Source organism: Hippocampus zosterae, chromosome 16 (assembly GCF_025434085.1).
Source record: "Hippocampus zosterae strain Florida chromosome 16, ASM2543408v3, whole genome shotgun sequence".
In the NCBI taxonomy this organism is placed as follows: domain Eukaryota; kingdom Metazoa; phylum Chordata; class Actinopteri; order Syngnathiformes; family Syngnathidae; genus Hippocampus; species Hippocampus zosterae.
This window is the reverse complement of record NC_067466.1, coordinates 10,742,160-10,754,919: the sequence shown is the minus strand read 5'-3', so window position 1 is coordinate 10,754,919 and position 12,760 is coordinate 10,742,160. Positions and strand designations below refer to the sequence as shown.

Sequence of the window (12,760 nt, the reverse complement as noted above, 5' to 3'; positions counted from 1 at the left end):
TCTCCTACCAAGCTCACCAATCAAAAGCGGCATGCTTCTCGTGACAGGTCATGCACACCAGTCAGCTCCGAGCTTCTGCTTGTGAACTGGAAAACTTGGCACTAACATGCGTCACACCGAGGCACAAGATACGAACTGCACTTGTTAGCTGGTGTGGCTAAATATCTTCCTACAGTGCAAATCCTCTCCTGTAAGGAAGTACTGTAATCCTCGCTTCCATGGCGTAAAAAAGATACATTTCTAATAAGCTTTGTTATCACCAAAGGTAAATGAGAAGTAGCAACACTGACCGACAGAGCACGATAAACCAATGCTAATCGCTAAACTAATCTCATTTTGCCACACACGGGTGTACAGTACACTTTCTACAGACGTTTTCCTGGAACCACATAAAAAAGTGGAGAGCAACCAGCTCATTAATGTGCTAGTTGTACTTATTGCCCTGAAGTAGAATTTTTTTTACAGAGGGGGGTGGGTGCTATGCATCGAAATTACGGTTTAATCTGTTCCTGAAACTGTTCAGCCCTAATGATAGGACTGACTTTCTGAGTGTCTGTCAGAATATAAATGAATTGCCTCAGCAGCCGAATGCTTCCATGTCACATCGATCATGGTGTGTTGTTATAGCTGTAAGGTGAATTGACCCAATAGGGTTGTGATCGTGTGTACATATTCCCCTCTCTCTTCAGTGGACATAAAAAGCAAATTTTACAGTGGGCTCCCTGGTTATTGTGGTGGAGGAGTGTAAGGTCGGACCTAAGCGCTCACTCGCCACATCACACTTTTAGTTCGCAGCCAGAACGACGCTGTCGGCCCGAAGACCTATCGAAGTGTTTGTTGGTATCTGGCGCTGAGACGCTAAGGAAGACATTGCAGTTGAGAGCACGCGGTTCTGTGAATCAGACATATTTTTCCGAGAATGTTCCTCTGATTCCAGATTGGATTTCAGTGTGAGGCAAAGTCCACACCTTGTTATGATCCTCAAAGCATTCCGGAGTCATTTTTTACAATGTGCCACTTGTTCATACACAAGTGCTGCAAGATGTGTGTGTCAACTCAGTGGCCCACTGTTTCATAGTACATCATACTGATTCCCCTCATGTGTCCCTGAGTGCATACTGGTGGAAAAAGTGACACCACTAAGGTAAACAACACATATGCAAATGGTTATCAGTGAAACATAGCTAAATTAATCCCGCCATCGCTATTAAATGTTCAGTCGTAGACACTATTGGTGAGTGACCATTGTGCTGGTAACAGAACTTGAATGCAATGTGCGATAATTTTTTTTCCATTAACTTGTTCGTGCCAATGTAGCTCTTATATGAACAGATGACTTGTCATTTCCCTTAAAAAGACTGAGTGCTTCTGTTGGTGCACCAAGAGTATTTCTATTTCATTGGTTTATCTGTGTGTGTTGTTGTTGATTTTTTAAAAATAAACACTGATGGGTATGCATGACACAGCATGTTCTGGAAGATACTGGATACAATAGCGCCATTATTATTCTACTTTGTTATTTGAAATATTATTGACGTAGAAACTTAATCAAGCCCAGACTTTGTGTTTTAGCCATTGCTATGCAAGTGTATGGGGATCAAATAATAAAACAAATAATAAAGTTACTTGTGTTCAATGTCTTACTTCTAATTAAAAGGAGGAAATCAGTTACTTTTTGGATTACAAGTTAGTCCCCCATGGTCATCATGTGTATCATTTGTTGAATTGCTTCATTTTTACTCTAAGTGAAGAAAACATTTACAATTTGTTTTGGGATTTTTTTTTACTTTCAGTTAAAAAAAGAAAACAATAAAAGTGGTTGTTCAATTATTTTTTAAAGGATTGCCATTATCCCATCAATGTTTCAGTTTGACTTCCTCTCTGAGTTATAACTCCCTCGGTAGCTATGGCAACCAAACCTAAATTAACATTTTTTGGGGAAAAAGGAACAATTAAAGGTGATTGGTAAGAGTCCTTCTGCAACCCGAGTTTTATTCAAAAACATTTTAATTCATTCATGTATTGATTGCATAATGGTGTCTCTTGATCTTTCTTTTTTTAAGTGACTTGGAATGTTTTGTGCAACCATGACGGTTTAGAAAACATACTAGTGATGAACGTTTGATTCGTTATATCATCGAAAATGCAATCGCTCTCTCTCTCGCTCTCTCTCTCTCTCTCTCTCTCTGTCTCTCTCTCTCTCTTTCTTTTTCACGCACGCGCGCGCACATCAACTTTATTTAGTCCAGTGGGCGGGCCCCGTCTGTGCCCGCATACTGGCTGCAGTAAAGCAAATGTTCATCCCTGTCCTCTTCATACGAGCGTTCCCTTCGCGAGCACGCCTTTTGAGTCATATGTAGACGTTCGATGCCGGCAGCTGCGTGGACCGGTTTTAACGGGTCGGATCCTAAGAGATCGAAATCGTTAGAAGAGCGCTCACGAGACGTTAGTGGCAGCTCCGGCTCTGGACAACTTCTTCTTTTTCCACCCTCTTTTTTTTTCTCTTTTTGGAATGTAGAGCATCTGTTTTGTGTCGTCGCCTAAACAGCTTCTGCGTGTGTTTCCGTCTGACCTGCATTTCCCGCTGTCAGGTAAGACTTCGGCTTGAGACTGTTCACTTCACTTTTCTTAGTTATACTGCTTATTTAGTTCATGCTTGTCTAATTTTTTACCTACATAAATCGGATTTTGCGTATTTTTGTGCAAAATGTTTCCGCACCGAATGGCTGCCTCTCATTCTAATGGTATTGTGATGGTGTTTAAAAGTATAACGCACTTGACGTATTTTCTCGGAATCAGCTGCTGTGGACTCATAAAATGACCAGGAAGTAAAAAAAAAAGTCTTGGTCTAAAGAATGACAAATTAAAAGGGAATAATAATACAAATAAGTAAAATACAATGGAATGACTAAATCCCAATTTGTAGAAATTTGAATGTAGAGGAAGGGTGTGTGATTTAAATCACACGGACAAATTCAACTCTCATGGGAAAGAACTGAAATAAAGATTAATAACATTAACCCCCAAATACTGCAAAAAAAAAAAACATTTTCAGGTTGGTTATTGGACCGTATTTTTTCATACATTTTAATATGCCCCTAATGTCCACACTTGGATACCCTTATAATAAAAGTAGATACGTCTTGAGCGACACAACATACATAACAAGGTCTCTTTGCTGACATTCAGCAAAAATGTAATAAATAAATAAATTGTGTGTGTGTGTGCCGAAGGAATGATTGGTTTGTAAAAATTAAATGAGTGTAAACACCTGAGGCTGTTAAGGTGGATATAAAGCTATTACTCTGTTGTCAACAGGTGGATACACAGGTAAATTGTAACTTCTGCCACCTAGTGGAAGAGCATTTAATTGTTCTTCCCGGCATGACACATCGCTGACATAGATCATCTTTTTGAGCGGTTTTGCCAGCTCGATATGTCAGTTGGCAACCGCGAAGAGCAATGAAGAGGATGTGTGCAGACAGCTGAGCAGGCCGACCTGGGTCGCTCCGCGGCTGACTCAAGTGGGCCATATGCTCCTTTTACATCATGTTGCTAAACAGTTGGGGCCAGCTTCATGATTCTCCGATGCTGCGATCGCCTTCTGCTGCTTATTTGCACTCCTGTCACCACATTGAAGTTGTACTAGATAACCGCAGTATGTTTGCCGGCATTACAACTAAACTTGCTCAGAAAAGACATGTCCTTCTACCTCATGCAAATGTTGAATAGTGACTTAACCAGCCAATGAAGCGTAGTTAATACTAACCACTCTGCTCCGGGAAATTATGTAATTTCGCCAAATTTATCTGAAAGTGATCATTTATTTACTGCAAATCAGGTCCTGGAAGAGGACCTTTGGCAAAAAAAAAAATCTATTAAATCGCAATATTGAGGAAAAACATCACAACTGGATTACAGTATTTTTTAAATATCGTTCAGTCCCATTAGTTATTTGCATCACAAGAATAAATAATGTATGTATTTCCTTATGCAGAATACACTTTGTGTAACATTTTTGTTTGGCGGTGCGCAGTGAGATTTTTCCAATATATGATTGGGGTGAATAAACGCTGGGAAACACTGCCCTATAGGTTGTCCTGTTTGCTTGTCCCGATTTATGCAATGGATTGCATAAATCAGGACTGCTAGTTCGCATGATTATGCACTACTACTCGGTCTTAAATGAGATTTATATTGTGAAGTGACTAATGGGATGGAGAAAGCAGCCAACCGAGTAAAATACATTAACATATCATAATAAAGCTAAGTACTGAAAGTTGAACTTTTTTTCCCCAACCAGAACCGCATAAAAAAATTTTAATAGTCCCACTTTTGTGCGCGTCAGGAAAGCAAGAAATGTAAGTCATTCACTCTCAAAGACGTTTTTAAACGTCTTTTCAGACTTGGTTCAGAATTGGCTGGTACTGAATGAGTTAAATTCACCCCATGTCCAAATTTCCGAATCTCTTGGTAGAAAAGAAAAAAAAGAGTGCTGCGGTAAGGGTTAGTAAACTGATGGCACAGAGCCTCCTATCTGATGTTACAGAGCATGTTGTGGGTGGAAAGTAGGTTACTGGGCCATGTCCTGCAAGCTTAAACTGAAGGCTAGTCTGAATATTGCTCGAGCTGCTTAGTGTGACTGGGCATGCACAAATGGCTGAGACCTGCGTAGGAGCAAAAGGCCTGATTTGGGCCCGCTGTCTCTTTAAGGAAACAGAGCCTGGGCGCTCCACAGAAGGATGAATGTTGAATGTTGAAGCCATGTTGATTCATCGCAAACACACATGGAACAGACACCAATCTGCTTGACTCATAATGGAGCAGGAGGCAACCCCCGCCGGGATGTGCTCACCTTATACATCACAAATGACTTCCTCCTACTGTATATTGACCGACCAGCGACATTATGACCACATGCACAAAAATGACACCGTTTTGATATTAGTTTAGATTTGTGCGAGTATACATAATGTTGTGTATACATCAGTAGAAGTGTTTCTGAACTCTCAGGGTGAGATCTCGTTAGGATGTGCTCATGTTATTGATTCCCATGCACTGTGCTAATGTAGAGACTGTGTGCATTTTGTATCCCCCCCATTTTCGGAAATAGGGTAACAGACATAAATCATTTCAGGTAAATAGGGGATAGATACAAAATATTCCATATAAAAGCATATCATTTCATAAATTTATTTCTATAGTGCTATAATGAAGTCTTAAAATATATCACCGGCTAATAAACGACCTTGAATCTGTCATGAGTGCCAGGCACAAATTCATATTTATTAAGATTTTAGAACATGGGCAGCTGGGAGGACAAGTGTTTAGCACCAAAATTTGAAGACTCAAAATTGTCCAGAAGTGTCAACGTGAATGCTTTTTTTTTTTGTCTCAATGTGCGCTACAAGAGGCTGGTGGTGACCAATGCAGAGTGTACCCCACCCAAAGTTAGCTGGATTAGGCTCTAATATGGACAAGTACATAGAAAATTGACAGATGGAATTCCGGTAACCTTTGTACAGTTTATATAAAATCCTGTGACTTTTTATCTATCTGATTTATCTGTTGGTATTTGTTTTTGTTCAACATGCTGATAAAAGTTAAAAAATGCTTTACTGAGGAAACCAGAAAACACATACCACATGTTTTCACTAGTGACCTTTGCTTACATAAAATCATTTCATCAACATAGTTCACATTCATCGTATTCTGGGCATTGAACAGAAGATGACTACATACTGACCAATGTTGAAAGCGGCAGAAAAAAAATGGAGTGCTTGAATTGAAGTAAAGTATATGAAGCCTTCACGTAACGAAAACCCAGTAACAAAGGCCTACAGTAACTGGCATGACGTGAAAGACATCGCCATCCCAAACACGGAAACTAATGTGGGCACGACCGTCAGGTGCTTGGAGATGAGATGGAATCACGATGAAATTGTCAGTAGGCAAGTTGATGAATGTATTTGGGGGCCCTACAATGCAAACTCGGGGAAACTGATTCAGTAATGTATATCAGCGAATGAGAAGACCCGGTGATGTCTATTGAAGATCAAAGGTTGAACCAAGTAATGGGAATCACTTATCAAGTGATCCATCCAGCCATTGTTAGGCCGCCGCTTATCTTGTTCAGGGTCAATGCGAGCTGGAGCCTATCCTGGCTGACTTTGGGCTAAAGGCAGACTACACCATGGACTGGTTGCGAGTCAATTACATGGCACATTTCTACAAACAACCATTCATGCAGAGGCAAATAAAACCACATCATTGACTTTTATCAGATGATGCTGCCCTTTAATTCAATACCGAGCCATCTCTACAAACAATGTATTTGCAACTTAGTCATATATTGTCCCTGATAAAAAGATTCCATCGACGCAATGGATGTCACTGTAATGCATTACGCCAACTCTCTTGATAATATATTTCTTCTCTTTTACACAGTGCAAATGTCATTGGCTGAAAGCCCCTAAAGTAACGTGTGATACATTCTCCATCACTGGCTTAGTAATAGAGGAAGTGAAAATTGCAGGTTACAAACATGTCTTAATATTTTATCATATATATAGCCAGCCATTTTCTGTAACACTTGTCATTAGAGTTGTGAATGAGCTGGCCATCCCACGTTGGGTCCACCCTTGACTCGTTGCCAGCCAACTTCAGTTTAATAGATTGCATCGTATCTCATATTCGTTTACTTTCATAATAACGTTCTGACACGCTACAATTGTAAAAGGCTTTTAAATGGATCCAAAATATCACACTTATAATAAGTGTGTCAGGGAGATTTGGAACAACATTAAAACTAAAACTGAAAAAATAATAGTGCTTTGAGTCGGTTGGAGGTCAAGTTTTCAATTTACTTTAAAGTAACAATCTAAGTATACAAGGGTAGAGAATATAGAAGAATTATACTGAATTAATGTCACTTTTACCAGGACAATATGTAGCTGACCTATCTTACTGGTTCCCTATTCAATCTTAATATAAAAACACCACCTCATAACATATTAAAATAAATAGATATAAAATAAACAATTAAGATACTATTACTATGCAGGTATTGTGTTACATGGAATGTCAGCAATTCAATATTCAGATGCAATAAAGTAAAAAGTAATATCAATTGATGGCCTAAGCCCAGTCATTTATGTCAAGTCTCTATATACTCGATTGCTTTGACATCACACTGAAACCCGACATAGAGTAGGACCTCTCCAAGGTTATTGAACTACATAAACAAAGGTCTTTCTTGCGTTCTTGCTGGGGAAAACCATTGTTAACCTAACCGGAAAAAGCTTGTTAGAAAATGTTTGGACAAGAACAGATGCCTTGAAAGCAAGGGAAGTATTATTGTTGTCATACCCGTTACAGGACAATGAACTCAACAAATAGAAGAGTCAAGTGCAATGTGTATTGCTGAATTTAATCAGGAACCTCCTTTCCATCAAAAGTATCTTTCAGCGACTTCTTTCCTTCTCACACATTTTTTTTAGGCATTGTCAAGGTAAAATAAATGCCTTCTAAATGTGACACATCACAGAGAGGCGCTAGCCACCAGCTAGCTCTTGAGCTAACAGGTTTCCGGCACTTCCTTCAACTGGCGGATGGGCGTTGGACTCGTTCATGGACTCGTTCATGGACTCGTTCATGGCCTCGCCCGTGGCGTCACCTCCTCACTTGGGAATATTAATAATGACACTAGCATGATCTGTAAATTGTGGCATCCAGGCAAGATGCATTTCCGGGGTGCACGCATAGTTTGCTCGCTAACGACGTGCTCTTGTAGTATATGGGCCTTGTCATAATAACTAAGTAACTTGCAATTGTGGCGGATAACCACTGCCGTGAGTAAAGGCATTAAAGGAACTACTTGGTGAAGATTGAACGACTGTCTGTGTCCTATGTGTTGTCTTGTGTTATTTCTGTTATTTTGACTTCAAAATGGCGCCGCGAGAGTGGCTGCCTTTCCAGCAGCTCCTATATTTTGTTGTTCTACTTCTTACTTTCATAACTTTGCTGCTGTGAATTGTGAATTTCTCCATAGTGAGACTAATAAAGGTTTTCTTCTTCTCTTAATCTTATAAACAATATCTTAAAAACTGCTGCTCCGACATGCAACAAATCTGAACCATTCAGTCTCCTATATACTGACTGATTGGTTTGCATTGCTCTCATCAGTTTGTGGTGAAATATAGCCTGCCTGGTGCTGGCTTGGGGATAATTTGTACTTCATGAATGAAGTTCTTTTTCAGAAGTCCAAACTTGGAAACTGATTGAACAGCACACTAGTGTCTTTTTAAACAAGATACTGTCAAAGTATACACTATCTTGTGTGTACGATTGGTTGTTTGGTAACGCTCGCTGCGCGTGCTGGTTGGTGAGCAGCTGATAATTCTGGGTTCTATGTGTGGATATCAGACAAATGCCAGTGAATGAGTCACAATCACTTTTGCCATCATCCATGAACGTATGTACGTTTTGCTCCAGATCTTACCAGACCGTTGTCTCTTATTGTTCAAGTCAGCTTTATTCACGCAGTGGAACTATGTTGCACATGACTTTCCGGACTATGACTGGTATTTGTGTCATCCTCTTTGACCTGGTAACTATGACAGACCAAATGTTCATCTCTGGTTATATAACATCCACTACAGACGTCATCACCCTTGCTTCTGTCGCCGATGTCTTGCTCCAAAGCACACATCATTGTCCTCAGTAGCTCCAGGCCCTCATTCACTGATGCATGAAAAAGGCGATTACTCCTTTTTTAAAAAATTGTATTTGTGGCATGAACCCAGTTGATTTACTTTGAGATAATAATCTGGATGTGGAATCAGGGCAACAAGTCTGTTAGTTATATATTCTTTAAGGAGCAGCCGTGATTAATCCTATCATTTGTCTCTCCCATTTGTCGGTGTGAAAGCTGATTCACACCACTCTTGCCTTTCATTCACAACTACAGGTAACAATAGAGAAATGGGTGGAGCACTAAACTTTGTATTGCAAAGGTTTTACAATCATTATTAGCCACTCGCCTGTGTGTGACCTATTTATGACTCATATCTTTAGCTTAGGGTGTTGGCTGCATGTGCCATGACAGCACGTCGTGGACTTAAACAAAAAACACTGCAGGAGACTACAAATAAGCAACTTAAGTCTCATACTGAAATGACTGTCACTTTGTTTTCATGTTATTATTCTCACCAATAACTATATATTTATTTTTTTTCAGAGTGATTCAGTTACAAAACGAATTTCACTGTTGTTAATCCAAACAGCAGCACCTATGGAAGCATGTTAATTATAGGTGGCCTAATCTAGAAATTCTGTAGAAAGTGTGGTACGAGTACTGTAAGTGGCATATGGGCTCCATCTAGAGGTATGCGAAAGAATCATTGCCCTAACTACAGCTCATTTGTATTTAACTTAACTTCAAAAAACATTTGCATTTAATCTTTGATTTAAAAAAAAATGTTGTCAAACATTAAACAGCCTTGTGGGTGCGGCTGGCCTATGGATTAGTTATGACAACAGGAGTTGTTATTTGGTGAATCACAAATGATTTTTGCTGTCTGTATGATTCATAACCTGCCTATTCAAGGATTTTTGTACCATTTCTTCTGATTCACGTCAGGCAGTTGTCAATCAGTGTGTGCTGTACTCTTCCTAGTATGTAATCGACTGTTTTTTTCCTTTTTTAATATAAAACCAGACTCTGTAATGCAAATCTTTTTCATTCCAGGATTGATCAATAGACATCCTTGATAGCCGTAGACATTGCTTTTGCTGAATATGCTGCCTATGGTTCACACCAAGCACTAATCCTGAAATAATGATGATCTATCTCAGTTTACTCATAAACGGATTTTCTCTGCGTGAAATCTGAGCCTCATTACCGTAGTTGAAAAGCAGACATACTCACAGGAATATGTCTGAATGGCAACAGGTGGATACTAGGGGTGTGCATGTCTTCAAGAAAAGACGATTCGATACACGGGGGTGCAATACAATTCCAGGACGATACATTTGAAAGCGGTTCGATTCGTCGCACTCGCATCTTTTGAATTAAAAACCGATTTTCCGATTCAAGCCTTTTGTGACACCTCTTGTGGATATAAAGGTTTATTGTACCTTCTGCCAGCTAATGGAGGAGCATTTCATTTGCCTGTTATCATACGACACTGGCATAGATACAGAAACAACAAAATATATTTATTTAATCAAAGATGACTTTCAGACAAACGAACAGAAATTGGTCAATTTTCCCGCAGCGCTCCTGATGATATCTCACAGCTCACTTGGGAATCACTGCTCTAGTCTCTGGTCGCAGAGTTTCAATCAGAGTTTCTATAAATTGCTCTCTAAATCCACAGCCATCGCTGAAAGTGTTTGGGAAACCGGTTTTACTCTCTGTGACCCGACAGGATGAAAGGACTACTTGTGTATCAAATCTACAAGTGATTTAAGAGGCTTGCTCAAGGACATTGTACACTCTTGAATTATGACTACGGCAAAGCAAGGTTGTTGTGTGCACTCCACTCTGGCCACACGTTGTGGCCTTCAAGCATCAAAATAATATATACAATAATTGTACCGTCCTCATACTTGAATGCATCTGTCCACACTAAGACTGTGAAAAATAGCCAGGATGATTATTTCCCTTCTTCACAGAGTGCTAACGATCCGCACATTTTTTTTTTGGTCACCATTAAAAATGTAGATGTTATTAACCTACTTCCTTGGTCAGGCATATTCTGATTATATGCACATTCATTTGTCTTCGAGAGCAGGCCCCTCACTTGAGAATAAATGACGTCTGCGGCTGGAGAACGTTAATTATATAAACAAGACATTTTTGGGGGGTGGAGGGAGTTGCAGTTGTCAAGCTTTTGTATTTTGCAAACGAAACAGAATTCATGTGCAAATGCCGTTCCTTACAGACAGAGCCCTTTTTTGTCCGCCAGGTACCTTAAGGAGAATACTTTTTTCCTTTCCTTCCCTGTCTTGGGAGAGAGATGTGTTGAATAAAAAGAACTTGGGCTCCTTAGGAATAGGGAAGACAGTGTTTCATAACAAGGAAAATGCAAGAGCAAGAGACATAAAGTCATTTTTTCCATGGCCTGCTTACAAAAGGCTGTTTGAGTTCACTCGACAGTTGCTGCATGAAGTGAGAGAGAGGCTCGTTTCACAATTACTAGCCAGTAAATTTGTGTTAAAAAAAAAAAGACATGTCGTGATTATTAGCGCGGCGGTTGTATGTCTTGTTTGAAACCTGTCATCATCTTTGCGTCGCCAGTAAGCGAAACCAACATCAGAGCTTGAGATGTTGCCGCAAATAATGAAGCAGTGTTGCCCTTTCCACCCGTGCCCTAGAATCATGACCCACATATTTGCTCGCACACTGCGTGTCTTTTCCTGACCAGCAGCACACAATAACAGGCCTGGAATTATGTGATGATTCATTGAGAATTGTTGAAAGCATATACTTTAGAGGAAATTTCCAGATAGATTTATCTGATGAAAGAATATTTGTTTGAGACGTCTGGTTTCCTCATCGGAACGCCCCACATTGACCGGTACCCTTTTCCAGTGAAACTCATGATATTTTTGTATTATATTGTTGGTGATGAAGCGAGAGTCTTAATGGTACTGCAATGTGTCCTTTTCGGGGCATTGCAGACTGAGGAAGATGCTGATTGATTGTTGGTGTTGTGTGGGAAGTTTTATGCTGATTGCCTTTAGTTTGAGCAATGATGTCAGCAAGATGCTGATGAGATTTGTTTACTGGGGAAAATTAAATTGGTGTTGTATTTATCTCATGCTTGGTCTGTTTATAAAGTGATACCTTGATTTATGAGAGCTTCTATTTATGAGATACGAGCCATCGCGTGCTACTAATTTCTAGACATTAGTGGCGATGTATCCATCCATCCATCAATCCATTTCCCAATCCGCTTATCCTCACAAGGGTGTGCTGGAGCCTATCCCACGTGTCTTCGGGCAGTAGGTGGGGTACACCTTGAACTGGTTGTCAAACAATCGCAGGGCACTCGCACCTAGTTTAGAGTGTTCTGTTAACCTGCCACGCATGTTTTTTTTGGAATGTGGGAGGAAATCGGAGTACCCAGAGAAAACCCACGCAGGCATGGCGAGAACATGCAAACTCCACACAGGAAGGCCCGAGGCAGAATCGAACCCTGCACCTCTGCTCTGTGAAGCCGATGTGCTAACCAGTCGACCACCGGGCCACCCAGTGGCAATATGAAGTCAAGATGGCGCCCGAGTAGGCAGCCGTCAGCAAGTGCTCTCATGAGCCTTGCTTTTTTTATTGTTCTTGTGTTTCTTTTGTCACTTTGTGTTTGTTGTTACGTCGTGTGGACTTGATGTGGACCTTTTCCAGCATTTTTTGGCCACGACATTCATCAAGGAGGAGACTCTGTGCTTGGTGGTTGCGCCTTCTCGGCATATACCAGCACTGTTTTTGACTGGAGGAAAGTCGGCGCCATTTGACTGTCGTTGCTGGGCAGTCCCGGGGCGCTTGTGTCTTGCGCCTGTAATGGGCAGCATTTTTCACAGCCCCGCTTTGTTCAGCGGAGAGATCGGTGCTGTTGAATGGTCTGCGGCTGGATGGATGGAGGTCTTGAGGAGCCGACGATGAGAAGAAAGGAGCGTTGGCGCGGAGTGCCGATGCGGATTTGGAGCTGGGAGTCGCGGCTTGGAGTTTGAAGCGGATTATGTGGGACAGGAGAAGTGA

At 40.6% G+C, this 12,760-nt stretch overlaps 1 protein-coding gene across 3 annotated transcripts in view; it reads left to right on the top strand.

The window, feature by feature from the left end:
* Window positions 1-2,224: 2,224 nt before the first annotated feature.
* npas2 (neuronal PAS domain protein 2) overlaps window positions 2,225-12,760 on the top strand; it is a 40,046-nt gene continuing 29,510 nt past the window's right edge. Inside the window, exon 1 of one of the 3 annotated variants that reach the window (XM_052047625.1) lies at window positions 2,225-2,591. The gene's annotated coding sequence lies outside the window, so the exon portion shown is untranslated. The remainder of the gene's footprint in view (window positions 2,592-12,760) is intronic. The other 2 variants (XM_052047622.1, XM_052047626.1) reach the window with 2 other exon arrangements.